The 15,722-nt window shown below is 34.2% G+C and overlaps 1 protein-coding gene across 2 annotated transcripts in view; it reads right to left on the bottom strand.

Moving 5' to 3' along the window:
- LOC111030712 (phosphoinositide 3-kinase adapter protein 1) overlaps positions 1 to 4,953 on the bottom strand; it is a 32,488-nt gene extending 27,535 nt beyond the window's left edge. For both annotated transcript variants that reach the window (XM_022310360.1, XM_022310359.1), the window contains exon 1: positions 4,666 to 4,953. The gene's annotated coding sequence lies outside the window, so the exon portion shown is untranslated. The remainder of the gene's footprint in view (positions 1 to 4,665) is intronic.
- Positions 4,954 to 15,722: the final 10,769 nt, after the last annotated feature.

The following is a 15,722-nucleotide window of genomic DNA, read 5'->3' as shown; positions in this document are numbered from 1 at the left end:
TTCGGTTAAACAGTATGAACTTGGCGTATAGTTAAATACATTTTTTTTATCTGATTCAATTGCTTGTATGTCTGTATAGTATCAAGTACTATTGCACTAGTCTATAATTTTTAATATAAATTATAGGTATGTACTATGTAGTTAACATTTATAAGTTTATGCCTATATTACATTTTGAATAATCGTCGATTTTTTCGATATAGATTTTATCGAAATAAGTAATGGAAAAATCTGAGACCATTAAATAAATTCCAACTATCGAGGTCCGGGGGACACGGCTTCCCCTGGAACCCCCTACCATTAATCCGGGCTTGTTACTAGGAATTATATTACTTTGTCTGTTAAAAGCTTAGAACAAAAACAAATTGTATGCATTGCACACCTAGTAATTTCGTAATTATAATGAAATAATATTCATGTACATAATATAATTATAACTGCAGTTATATTAACACTCAAGTCAATATCTACCAATGTACCGCAGAAAAGTGTGAATAGGATCACGGTATAGATAGCTTAAAATTAATCCAAATATTTTGAAAAGTTTCAGATCCTTTAAATTATTGTAATTTAAAGTGATAGTAAAATGTTTCAAGTTTCAACGATTAATATTTTTTGAATTACAATAAATTAAAGGTTGTTTGGGAAAAAAATTTATTTTACATGTGATATCGTGTTAAATGTAGTTATTAAATAGTTATTTTAACATTGCTAATTAATTTATGAGCCTACTCGTTAAAATGAGTTTAGGCAAAATCCATTTTGTTTTTATTTGTAATACGGAAAGAAATTACATTCAACTTAAAGATTTAGATTTGAATTTTTTATCAAATTCTTAACATTTTCTAGATATTTTATATATATTTTTTTTAATGTGTTGGCTCTTTTGAATCTTTTAATTAAACAATTATTATTATTAACATTTGATGTATATCTACCAGTTCATGTAACTATAATAACAAAGAAGCACAGAACATAAAGAACGATGTTTAGAATGTTTAAGTGTACGTTATTTTACATCACCTCTCGTTGCCAGAAAATTAATGGATAATGTTAATGGTCATGCGTTTAAATTTAAGGAATTTAGACTCAATGGATTACGTTATAGAACACATGTGCACCTTATCATAAACTGTTATTGTATTCGTTCTAGATTCGATCTATGAACATCATTAGATCTCCAATGATTGATATTTTTTTTTATCGAGTTTGAAAGTGTTATTTTGAATAACGTATTATTGACCTGTTAATGACTGCACATGGCTTTTGTGGCAGCGTAGTCATAATTATAATACTAGTATCTATCAGTCAGAAATGTGTTCAATAAAAATCATTTTAATTTTGAATTGAAAAAAATATGTTTTTTTTATGTTGGTACTCAAATGTTAAGTGTTAAACTTATAATTATGTTTTTTGGATGCAGTATAATTATAGAACATTATTATTGACTTTATTAGAGATTGATATAATGCATCCATAGACATTTTCGATTGTCTATAAGTATATTATCTCAAGTACTACTATTAAGCCTCTCTATATTTCAAAATAATATATGTTACATACCTTAACCCTGCAGTACAATAGGTACCCACGATTGAAATATATAAATATTATTTTTTGCAATAGTAAAGCTTAAGGTTTTTACTTATAACTTATAATTTATGAATGTGTGTAGTGGTGAATGGGTAATGAATAATGATTAATGCGACTATATTATAAAGTAAATAATTTAAATAAATAAATAAATAAAATAATATAAAAGTATGATTGATGTCGATATTACAAAGCTATAAATTTTTTACTCTACAAATAATATTTTAATTCCCATACATTATGTTTAAATATTGCTTCTAATTCGCATTGAATATTCGGATTATTTTTTTATTTCAATCTACCACGCAAATCAAACGATTATTATCTCGTTAAAAAATAACGGATTGGAATTAACAGATATGATAATGTTAAATCAAACATCCGTATTTACTTGATTGTTGATTATGTGTGCACATAAAAGCTATTATACCTATTGGTTTCCAATCACCATGTCATGTTGTATTATGTTCACATACCTCCATATTGTTTATTTATAGATAATATCATTGTGAACATTGGCGGATATGAACCTACTGGCGAAGCACTCTACATTTCAAAGCTAGCCACTCAAAACTCACAATGTAGGTACTTATTATGGAAATGGGCACTTGTAATATATTTATAAATTAAAAAAAAATGTATTAATTAATAATCAAACCTAAACTACCGTTATATGCTTGAAATCATTCAAGTGGGTTGATTTAAATTTGTTTATTAAATGAGAAAATAGAGCCTGGGTTTCAGCCCTCCGAATAAGTATGATTATACGATCATAAACGACTTTCTATTTCAGTCAAAAGAATATTTGTAATCGATGTTAATACAGTTTTAAAAGAAATCAAAAATTAAAAGGTTGGCTATAAATTAAAATCATCTTTATAAAATATAAGTATTATGTTGTTAACTTGTAACTGGATAATAATTCTAGTCCTATTTCTCGTTACAGTCCTATTAGGATGGTCTTCTTTTTATCAACATTACACAGGTCAAAAGATTACACTAAACTAATCATATTTACTCTGATTAACAAACAAGTTGTTCATCAAAACGTTTAAGGATCTATGTATATAAATGTCCTAATGATTAAATTCCCACAATTCGATAGGTAGGTATAGCGAGATAAACGAACGATTGTTTAATACTGAAAAATATTTAAACATCAACAATGAGAGTTATTTTAGATAGCAAATATAAGTTTTTATATTTGATTTTCTGTGAGAAAAATGTCTAGTCATTTTTGCTAGTAGGTAAAAATAACCATCCCGTTGAAAGCTAAATCCGAAACTATTTTTATAAGATATATGATAAAATATATCCGATATCTTAATCCGACTACACATTGACATGATATTATATCATAATTATGTAAACACCTCTACACAAAGCATCAAACCCAGCCGTTTTCAAGTAAATATAATATTATTATGGCTATTGGATCGATCGATCTCGCAAATCTCATGATCGCCCTGTAAGAATTTCGTCCTGAATAATATATAATATTGTTATAGGATCATCTTATTCTATATACACTAAGGTGCCTGCAGCTTATACACACACACACACACACACACACACACACACACACACACACACACACACACACACACACTCATATTATAAGCATCGTCCAACATCTGGCGACTATCGCAGGCAGCACGCACACACACACGCACACTCACTCGCTATACAAACGGGTTGGCTATATCGAGTATATATTGTCAATCGCGCGTTTCGAAATAAGACGAGGGGTCCCTGTTCAGCTCAGACGACGACGACGACGACTTAAATTGAAAGACAATCAAACCCCATGGAGGCGGGCTGGGTCACGAAACGTGCTCGTCAGTACAATACCATTTACAACATATCGTTCATAATATATATGTCTAAGTGCAGTCAGTGACACTGAGCAGCTGTATATGACGATGATGATAATAATAATAATATTACAGACAGACACACAGATCTCGGACCCGGGACGGCACGGATTTCGGACACGCGGACAGACGTGTCCAGGATGCGGTTCGTTAATCCAATGATGAATAAAAAAAAAATAAAAAAATGTAACACGCGATTATGGTCGGACGCTGATTTAATTACTGGCAATTAAAAAATCGTCGAACAAATCGTCCGCGGACGGTTCTAATCGAATTCGTTTCTGGAAACGTCGGCCCACGCAGTTCTACACACACACACACAATTCACATATCATAATATATGTATTGCACATTTACACGTATCGCGTATGATATACATATATAGTAGTAGTAGTAGTAGTAGTAGTAGTAGTAGTAGTGTTATATTCATGTTATACTCATATTTGTACGTAGTAGTGTTACACCAGTCGTACAATATATTATAATATTATGATCGGGTTTGGCAACGCAATCGCGTTTTATTATTTGGTTCGTTAATCGGAGGCTTCGACTACCGCGGCTGCAAACACCACTGTACATATAGTATACCGGGTCAAAGGTGCGGCCGTGTGTGGATAACACTATGAATACCATAATATACCTATAATAATTAATAATGTAATACAATGGCGCGCGTGTATACACGATAATATGAAAATCGTTTATTAGAAATCGTAATTATGTGGACTGTGGGTACGTGGTAATATATATTATATTTGAATCGCTGGGCTTAAGACTGGGCGGCGTTTTAAACCGCACTGGCGTAGCTCTGCGAAATAATATTATCATCGTAGTCGAGATAGCGCCTATATCATGCATAGGTGTAAGGGATGTCTATAAATAATGTCGTCAGGAGTGTGAAAAAAGGGAAAACAACACGCATCTACGATAACGCGCGGCGTAAACCGTTCTGTTAGGTTTTGTGTCGAGAATAAAAATTAATTTCTATCGGCGAATTCGAAAAACGATCCGATACACCGACCAAACCACTATATATTATACGCCTACTCGATACGAGCATATAGTTTTCTGGCGCACAATGTGTGTTATTACGTTTTATCATTCTGCAGTGCACATATAGCAACAGTGGCAGTACTAGGCGAGTTCGATAAACCGCGCGACCACCCATATAATAAAAATAAATTGTATTCTGACGTACCTGGTGTATATAATAACGATGATGTGATTCTGTGTTTTCAAATCTCAAAAGCGCATCGTTCCCCTCGGCGGCCGCCGCCGCTTCCGAAACGCCGTTGACTTTCGGCGACGACGATTGTGATAAGAAAAAAATAATTTATAATAATAATAGTGCGATGCGTGTGCTACGGCGACGACGACGAATAATAACAACAAAAAAAACAAGCCGAAAACAAATCACGTCCTACGCCCCCGACAGTTGGCGTCGACTACTGTATTCACATGTTGTATTCGGTTGAGGATGTTAAACACACGCCGCCCATAATATTGTACGCAACGCACTGCGCAAGATGCGCGCGGCCGAGGCATTTTTATTATTTTTTTTTTGTGCGCCGAAAACGCCGTCCGTCGCAGCGGCGCGTTTCCGAGCCGCGCGTGATTTAGCCGAGTCGTGTTGTGAACATTATTGCATCACTACAGCCTACAGGAACCTGCCGCGTATCAAATCGAAAATCCAAAAAAACATCCAATTACTGTAGTTTACCTGCTGCTATATTATCGTTACAAGTGTGATGTATAGGGTAATATCGTCGGGGCTAGGGACTTTTCCGAGGAGTTTGCATGTGTTTCGATGACGATCATTGAAAACGTGCCCGAGTAAAATACAAATTTGTTTCGTAGCAATACGAATTTATATTTAAAATTTATAGTTGACCTTGACGAGGTTTTCGTTTTTATAAAATAAATGCTTTCAAATTATTTACATAATTTTATAAAAAAAAACTTAATTTCAAATAGATTTCCTGCACCTGAGATATTAGTAAAATGGTTTTATATTTTATAGGAAATAAATATTTTCAAATTGGTGTTTGTGTCTTCCGACTTAAGAAAATATCTAGTAGTTCAATGTAATGCTCAAGGTAATTAGTATTACATTAAAAATATAAAAATGAATTCAGTTTTTTTTAATAAATTAAAAATTTTTATTTTAGATTTAAACCCGATGTAAGAAGAAAACAAATCTACATATTAAAATAAAAAGTCTTATTCAATACTATGATTTTTATTTTTTTTAAATGCATATTTCAATAGCATATTAGTGATTTTTTTAGGGTATAAATGGCTTGCATATTTTAAGGTTTTGTAGGGCAGATATTGCCCTAATAGTTATGTAGTGGATCGTATTTGTATATAATTAATCACAACGCACGATCAACACGTAAATACAGTATGATAGTTTAACAAAATATATAATAATTCTATAGTTGAAATATTATACCTATATGTCGATTTTGAATAGTACCTACAGAGGTACATCACTAGGACTATTTTCAATGCGACTAATCGACGATATCATTCCAATTAAAACATTTTTAAATATTAAAAATAATAACCGTTTACAGTAGGTACATCATTTAATATCCGGTATTTTATTATATACTAAAGTAAATTTGTTATTTTATAATATTATGAACCAGTTACATAGGTCATTAACAGTTGTATATGGTCCTAAATCATTCGTGTAAATATTACCTATTTGAGACGTATAATACCTATAATATATTTAGGATTATACGTATAATGTAGAAGGAATGTGTATTTTATCAATCATTATTGAACTGCCTAATCATAGAACAATATTGTTCTATGCTATACATATATAGGTATATATATTGTTCTATGCTATACATATATAGGTATATATATTTACATATGTATATATGTATATAGGTATGTAATATTATATTCAAAAGTAAACTACCTACGACTTTTCAGTTTTGATGAGCATATAAAATTATTAGATACGATAATGTCCCACAGCAGTATGTCCTATAGTAAATTGGTAATAATTATAAGAATCGAAACATTTTTCTGATGTTTGCATGTTATCGTTGTCCACGGTCCATCGTCCAGCTATCATCAATCATGTATATTGATTAAAACAAAAAACCGTTGATCATCATTAATTCTAATTAAAATTAAAAAAAAAATTAATATATAACATATTGTACAATTATTAGACGTTTATCATCCATGTATCAAATATTATATGAATATACTATAAACACATGTTACCCAAGAACAAAATATCAGCATTGAATTCTGATTTTCGATACCAATCACTTGGTCGCCTATTTTATTTTATTATTTTGATGTCCGACAATCAAATTTATGGAATACGGTTTTCGCTCCTGTTTCATGAAACCTGATACATATTACGTCTTAGTCCTCTATACTTTAACTCATTGTGATATACAAGCATTGTATAATATATTATTATCAAATTACAACGACGAAATCAAACAGTTCAATACATCAAATCAAAATATCAAATGCATAACTTGTAAGCATGGACCTTAATATATTGCTATAGACAAGAAAACATCATGCGGGCTCCATAACAACATCTCGCGGTGATGCAGGCTGCTTTTACGAAAAAAATACAACCGTCTATTTATCGATATATCTTACCTTGCTACCCCTGTTCGAGTAATCAAAAAAACGTCCTTTATATATGTAGTTGTTACGCTCTCCATACACTCGTTGCTTGTCTGGAAAACGATTCATGCTCGTAAGTACCTATACCGCCCTGCTTAGAAAAAGTGACTTGAAACCAATGTATTGGTTTTGAGAAAAATGCAGTTTTGTATTTTTCATTATGTTATAGGTACCTTTATCATATTTTATTAGTCTATTCGATTTAATATAAAACATCCACCTTTGGAGTTTTTTTTTTTTGACGAGGAATGCGATGAAATAATAATTTAAAAGTATTGTTCGATCATTATACGAATAAAAGTTACTTTTCACTTGGTAATATAATTATAGCCTATACAGGTAGGCCATCGTCTAGTTATCTACCCAGCGTCCCAACTTTCATATCAAATTATAAATTTTAATTCATAAGATACCATTATTATATTGTATATTTGTATACTCTTTGAAGATACTTATGGGTGCACACAGTAAATAAATAATTCTATATGGGAAGTATTTTATTTATACATAAGCACGTGTGCGATCGTATTTTATTTTTAAACGAATGACCATCACCCTACAAAATAATAAATATAATAATAATATTATCAATTATGTATACGCTATGCTGTGCTATTCACCGTACAGTATATATTATATGAAAGCGTTGTATTTATCTTTGGAATGTGTTAATTGTTAATTAAAATTCATAGTAAGATTTCATCGCGTGTGTGTAGGTATTAATGAACTGCGTTGTTTTCATATTTATTGTCATACGACAATACCGTAATGCCGTTAATGTTGAGGTATTGATAATTACCCACCTATTATTTATTAGTCCTTTTTTTTAATCAAATCGGTGGACGTTTAACGAAAATTGCACAAGTGCAATAATTAATCATGATTAATTAAGATTTTAATGACGTACGTCACGTTAAATAAAAACGCATACCTGATTAGGTTTACATTTAACCCAATAAATTCACATTAATATTTTAAATACCTACGCAACACAAAAAGTAATAACAATAAAACGCATTCATTATGCACATATTATACAGTGTGATTCAACAAGCACGTTCTAATTGCTCGCACACTTTTTTCCCTATACCGAATCTACTTTAATTCTGATTTTTAGAACTTTTAAGTAAGCACGCACTACATATATATGTGATGATGTGGCGGTACCAACATACGATTGTATACTACTTGTACTCAGTGCTTGAATTGGAAAAAATTGAGATATGCAAAGTGCCAAAAATACTGTGATTATACTTTCCATATTTTTAAATACAACTTATTAGAAAACTTGTACAAAATTGCCAAGCTCAAATAGCTCAAAGAGGGTAAACATTTTTTGAAAATTATACCACGACGTTTAAGAAATGATGAAAAAAAGCGGGTAGGTGGATATAGATTTGCTATACATTATAGGTGTCTAGATGATCTCTGTAATGGATGGATTTAAATTTGAATTCAATGATATAATATCAATGTATACAAAAAACGATTCTGAGTGCAGACGGTAGTCAGCCTAGGATATTTTAAATTGTTATTACTTGTTATCAATACGCTAGCTGGTAAGTTTAATCATAGAACAATATGGAAGCGACACTCGATCAGCTGATTGGGGTCTTGTTTACCTATGATCTGAAGTCTGAACCTCCGAAAAACACGGAAACGTTTACCAATATGATGTTAGACCCAAAGTGGTATTATGTAAACGTTTACTGTCAAGTAGGCTGGGTACGCTGTGCGGGGTCGGCTTGTTTACCATTCAGTAATCATTATTCAGATTTCGTTTACTTTTGTAAATTCAAGGCCACAATCGCCCGATCCGACCAATTCACGGAGTGTCGTACTCCTGGTTTAATTAATGTTATTCATAATATCATTCATAGGCGGAGATTTGATATTTTTCTTTGGGGGGGCGGGCTAGAATAATTCCACAAAAGTGACCTGAAGGTGTGCTTAAACTGTTAATATGTTATGCCTATATACTCCCCCCTCATAAATACATGGAAAATAATTCAAATTAAATAATAACAATTTTTACAATTATAATAATTATAAAATCTGAATTTTATTTTTAAACTATGTACCTATTTTTCAGTGTTACCACAAATATAAACGTAAAAATTCTTTATTTGTCCATACGGCATAATATTACCGGCTAATTTAAGGTTATAAAACTATTATTTTATTAAAACACCAATATATTTCGTAGGAAAGTATGAAATAATTTTACGGGGGCTGTGGATCGTTTTGGGGGAGCTAAGACCCCCTAGCCCCCCCAATCTCCGCCTATGATATTATTCTTAAATTATCAGTGATGCTCTCTTTTGTCAACATTTGAAATTCAGACGCTCATAAAAAATTATTGTGGACTTACGCTCAACTTTTTTTTAAATTTCCTCTAACAACAACTAATGAGGAATGTTGTATTATACTTTCAAGTTTTTTGATCAAGCTAACATTTTTTTATAGACATTAATCGAAAAAAAATTATAATGAACGACAATTTCATATGTGTATAAATAGTTCAACATGAGTCAAAATATTTTGAAAATTATATGGTGTATAGAAATTTCGGACATTTACGGATTGATTTCAGTAAAACCTAGGATACACAAAATAGTTTAGTCAAACCCCGAATGATTTTTATAGTTTAGACTTTTATAAACGAGATTTGGTAAATCTTAGGATAAACAATCAGTGTTAGTAAAAGTCCGAAATTGTTTACCAATTGTGTGATATTTTTTATGCTGAATGTTAATTAGTATAATATGTAGTCCGAAATTATTATATTATATTGTATTATGTTAAATTAAATTAATGTTGTTATTATATATTATGACAACAAATTTTTATTATTATTATTATTACAATAGTTTAAACTATTATTATATTTTATTACAACAATACAGTTATTTGTTTGTGCAGGCTTGGCTGCTGTGACATCTTGAATTGCACAATACATTTTTGGATCGACACTTAGGTTCATCGATTTGTTGTACATTTCTTCAAACAGTCGCTCCTTATTAACCCTTGTCCGCCAGTCAAAGACAGTTGTGATACTGCTTGACGAATACCAATTTCAATCTCTGGAATTATTGCCGATTTTAAAAAATTTGATTCTGAAAGTTGAGAGAGTGTTCCTGCTTTTGTACCCAGGTGATAAAATTCTCCATCCACAACTTAACAGCCAGTAATGTGTGGGCAACAACTTTACTTCGATCGACTTCCGGAATTTTAACCTTGACGGTTTGTCCAATTAATACAGTTGGCATTTGCTTGGTTGACATTTCTTTCATTTTTACGGCTTGTTTTTGAAGTCCAATATGTGATTCTTCTCGATGTTGATTAATTTTTTGTGTCCGCACCGGCATCAAATTTTCCACGTCCCTTATTTGGTACACGTGTCAAGGTTTCCATGGTTAAGATCAGATACTACATTTTTTAATGATATTTATTGTGACACTGTGAAGCATTGTGAAGAAAACAATGTGGCTATACCCAAAGTAAGAAAACGTAAAATATCTACAAAGATTGATTATTCTGCAAACAATCAATACTTTGCTGACACAAAAGAAGAAGAATTGAGAGTTTTAATGTTGTAATGTTGTACTAGATGATTTACTTAACGGCTTAAATGATCGCTTTAATCAAGAAACTTTAAATCTTATCCTTGCCGTAGGAAATGTTTTAAAGCTTCAACGAACTAAAGAAAATCTTCTGTGCTTAGAAAGTGCTTTTGAAGTTGACTGTAACGATTTAAATGGGGAAATTCAACTTCTACGAAATATACCTGTTGTTCCATTAGGTTCCACTACAAAAACTATATTTCATTGGATTGAATTTCCTGATAAAAATAACCAAAACAATATTCTTTTGGAATTTCACAAAGTTATTGTACTTTTTAGCTTAATACCTGTAACTAGTTGCTGTTGTGAGAGGGCATTTTCGAAATTAACAATGGTCAAATCGAAACTTTGCAGTACTATGACTCAACAAAGACTGGATTCATTAATGTTTTTATTTATTGAAGAGCAAATGACAAACAATATAAACTATGACGATGTAATTGAAGAATTAAGATCGTATTTCATATTGTTAGTATACCAGTATTACCAATACCTGGTGTAAATACTTTGGTCTTGGCTAGCCATCCGAGAGGCGAAAAGCAAATCCTGGGCTGATCTCTGGGCTCAGGTTGACACTGACCCCTGGGGCAGACCATATAAACTGGTAATGAAGAAACTAGGCGCCCACTACCCAGCCGTGGACTCCAGGGGCAGGGAGGCCTTCATTGCGGACTCTCTCTTTCCTGCGGCCCCTGTTACGAACTGGGACTTAGCTCCGTGTCTAGCTGTACTCGACATCTTCCAGGCGTTCAACCAGCACTGAGACACGCTAGAATTCACTTGGATCATCTCAGAGTTCACACCGGAAGAATTGAGTAGAGCCGCCAAGAGACTTGCACAGGGCAAAGCAGCTGGACCTTCAGGGATCCCTAACGAGGTCCTCAAAGCCCTCGCATCCGCCCAGTCGCGCGCAGTCCTCGGAGTATTTAACGACTGCCTCGGCGCACTAACTTTTCCATCTCGTTGGAAGAGGGCAAGGCTTGTGCTGCTTCAAAAAGGCCCGGACAAACCGCCAGACGCCCCGTCAAGCTATAGGCCTACCTGCATGCTCGACACTCCGGGCAAACTATTGGAACGGCTCCTTCTCCAAAGACTTGAAGAGCATCTCGACGCACACGGCGGGCGGAGAAGAGCTTCGAACCAATACGGTTTCAGGAAGGGACTCAGTACCGAGTCTGCAGTCGAGAAAGCGCTGAAAATTGCCGCAAGGCAGCCACCACCAAACCGAAGAAAAGTCTCTGCGTCCTAATGACCCTAGACGTAAAGAACGCGTTTAATTCCCTGAGGTGGCCAGACCTTGAGGAGCATAAACACCCCAGAATACCTGGTGGAAATGCTCCGGTCTTGGCTGTCCGACAGAGTGCTGCTGACAGGTGAGGAGATGGTGGCCACACCGGTGACCTGCGGAGTCCTGCAGGGGTCCGTGCTAGGCCCGGCTTTGTGGAACATCACCTACGACTCCCTCCTCAAGATGGATGTGCCGCCCGGAGTGCAGCTGGTGAGCTTCGCAGACGACCTTGCCGTCGTAGGAATGGCCGTTACTGGTCAGTTAATGGAAGACTGCATCAACCCAACACTCAGGGCTATCGACGAATGGATGGCGAGCAGGGTTCTAGAGCTGGCCCACCAGAAGAGCGAGGCGGTGATACTCTCGCGGAGACGGGCATTCGTTCCGCCTCGGCTTGTGGTCAGTGATCACCATATTCCTCTGCGCAACGAGATCAGATACCTCGGGGTCATTCTCAACAAATTTCTGACATTCGCACCCCACGTAAACACTGTCGCCAAAAAGGCGGCCCATTTAGTCGCATCGCTTGCCAGACTTATGCCGAATATTGGAGGTCCAGTCCAATGGAAAAGAAAGCTGCTCGGCTCGGTCGTGGACAGTCAATTGCTTTACGCCGCTCCTGTGTGGATTCACGCCATCACCGATGTCGCCAGAACCAGGACGAGCCTCATCCGGCCGCAGAGGACCACTGCCCTGAGGGTGATCCGGTCCTACCGTATCGTTTCAGACGAAGCCGCACTGGTTTTGACCTGTACGCCGCCCGCTGATCTCACTGGACTCGAAAGATGCAGGAGGGGGGCTGGAGGAGAAATATTGGCAACATGGTTCCTCCTCCGGTTCTCGATTTTAAGCATAAAAACTTTTTTAAAAATATTAATTTACTGCATTTACAATGGTAATCGTGTTGCTGCCACGGAATCCTGGGCCAAAATACCACCTGAGTAACATGACACGTCTCGGGTCCGTCACAACAAACGGGGCCTCGCTGGCGCCGAAGTATAAGCAGATTCGTACAACGCCGCTTACAACACCGTGCCCTGCATGTCCGCCACTTTGCCCACGATACCATCGTGTTTCATAGGGTTAGTATACCAGTATTATGTACAAGTGTGTGATAAGTCATAATAATAGGTTACCTATTATTTGTTATTTGTACTATAATATAATATTTGATGAGAGCCTTAGTTGTGTGTGTTTTACACATAAATGATAACCAGACGGAGGTAGGTACTTAAAAGTTATTAAGAGGACGTCACATCCACATGTGTTACATGAGTTTTTTTGTTTAGTTGTTGTATTGATTTTATTAATTTCCTTTTTTTATGTTGCAATATTTATCATACAGTTTACCTCGATTTTGGCTAACTTTATTGCCTTTTCTAAAATATGGAATAAAATAAACGTATTCCATTTCCGAAGGAAATAACTCTTCTATACCTATTAAGTAAACATTTAATATTTAAACATCAAAATAATTAAATAAACTATTGTATAGTGTTGAATGTAAACAACACACCCTGTATTATATAGATTATAAGCAAATTATTCACACATTTTACACTGTAGTACAGCAGACGCTGAATAGGTATTTTATATTTCTATAGCGTATTCGTTATATGTACTAGCCTGTAGGACGATTAGTCGTTGTTTTATATTACGCATCGGAGCACTACAGTTATTCATATCAATTATACATATTATTATATTATTACATATTATATCCGATCTTACATTTATTTACCTTTAGCTTCTGTATATCTGTGTACTTCAACAGGTTATGGGCCCAGTAGTAAGGTATTTATAATAAAGTCGTGTAATACATTAATTATTGATTTACGAATCGCGTGTTTGTGTACAGACAGTGTACAGCAATAATAATTCGCGAAGTAATATAGTGCAGTATAGTCGAAGTGCGTTTGCGTAGTAAGTGCGTATATCGTGTAAAGTGCAGAAAACGTATTTAGTTGTGTTAAATTTAAATTTATAAAGTACAGGCAGTGTACATATAATTTGTTATTATGGAAAACGAATCTATAAAAATTAACAAACTAACAAGCAACGAAAACTGGCAACAATGGAAGTTTCAAATGAGAGTCATTATGAATGCACCCGATTTATTGGACGTTGTGACCGGAAAATCGAAAAAACCCACTCTTACAAAATCAAGTTCAGAAACTGAAGATGATGCAAGAAAAAGGTATGGTGTTGATTATTCAGTCTGGAAAAGAGCTGACAATAAAGCTCAAAAATATATTGTAACATCTGTAGACGAACAGCCATTATTATATATTATGAACTGTGAAACAGCAAAGGAAATGTGGGACAAATTGCTTAGCATATATGAACAAAAGTCTGCAACAAGCATTTCTTTGTTACAAGAAAAATTCTATAGTTATGTTATGGACCCCGTAGACAGTATGGCTGGTCACATATCAAAACTAGAAAATTTAAGTAAGCAATTGGCACAATCAGGAGAACCAATATCTGATTCAATGCTGATGACAAAGATTCTAATGACGTTACCAGACACTTATAAACATTTTTATAGTGCTTGGGATTCAATGTCAAGTGAGAATAAAACTTTAACAAACTTGACATCTAGACTCATGGTGGAAGAATCAAGGCAAACTCAAGGACATGATGTTCAGAGAGATATTGCAGGTAGTGCATTTTCAGCAAAGAAATCATATGGAACAAATAAAGAAAAACATACAAAAATTGGTATTTCTGAAAACCAACGGAACAATGATAAAAAACCAGGCAAGTGTAATCATTGCAAAAAACCAGGGCATTGGAAACGTGAATGCCGGATTTTCTTAAAAGAACAAAAAGAAAAAAATAAGAGCGAATCAAACTCAGGAAATGCGTTGGTTGGAGTACAATCAAAGGACATCGAAATCAGTGAGTCAGAAAAATGGTATGTGGATTCAGGTGCAAGTGATCACATGACCAGTCGAAAAGAATGGTTCACTAACTATGAATTATTTGAAACTCAATTACCAGTACGTATTGGTGATGGTAAATATATTATGGCTATTGGTAAAGGTAATATAAATGTTCAAGCAAAAATCGGTGATAAATGGGTTGACAGTTATTTGTCGAATGTTTTACACTTACCTGAACTTAAGGTAAATTTGTTTTCGTGTAGATGCGCCTTGACAAAGGTATAAAAATGGTGACAGACAGTGACGGCTGTATATTTAAAAAAAAACAATCGTATAGTTGCTATCGGAGTTCGTGAGAATAAAATGTTTTCAATAGTTCTGAGAATAGGACCATTACAACCATTATCAGCCTGATCAAGCAAATATTGCAGTTAAAAATCTCACGTTACTACAGTGGCATGAAATTCTAAGTTATCAGAATGTTCAACATGTTCGAAACTACTTGAAACATATGCGGATTCAATTTACAGAAACAAAAAACAAGTTTTTCTGCGAAGCGTGCGTTTATGGCAAACAACACAGAGAGCTGTTCACACTTAGTAATACTAAAACTACAAAACCAGGTCAGTTAATTCACAGTGATGTATGTGGACCTATGGAGGTAAACTCACTTGGAGGTAAACGGTATTTTGTTATATTCAAGGATGATTATTCCAATTATACGTATGTGTATTTTATGAGCCAAAAATCAGAAGTTAAAAATAAATTTGAACTATTTTTAAAT

This window comes from Myzus persicae, unplaced genomic scaffold (assembly GCF_001856785.1).
Source record: "Myzus persicae strain clone G006 unplaced genomic scaffold, MPER_G0061.0, whole genome shotgun sequence".
Taxonomy (NCBI): Eukaryota; Metazoa; Arthropoda; class Insecta; order Hemiptera; family Aphididae; genus Myzus; species Myzus persicae.
The sequence above is the reverse complement of the archived record's forward strand: the minus strand, read 5'-3'. Positions and strand labels throughout refer to the sequence as shown.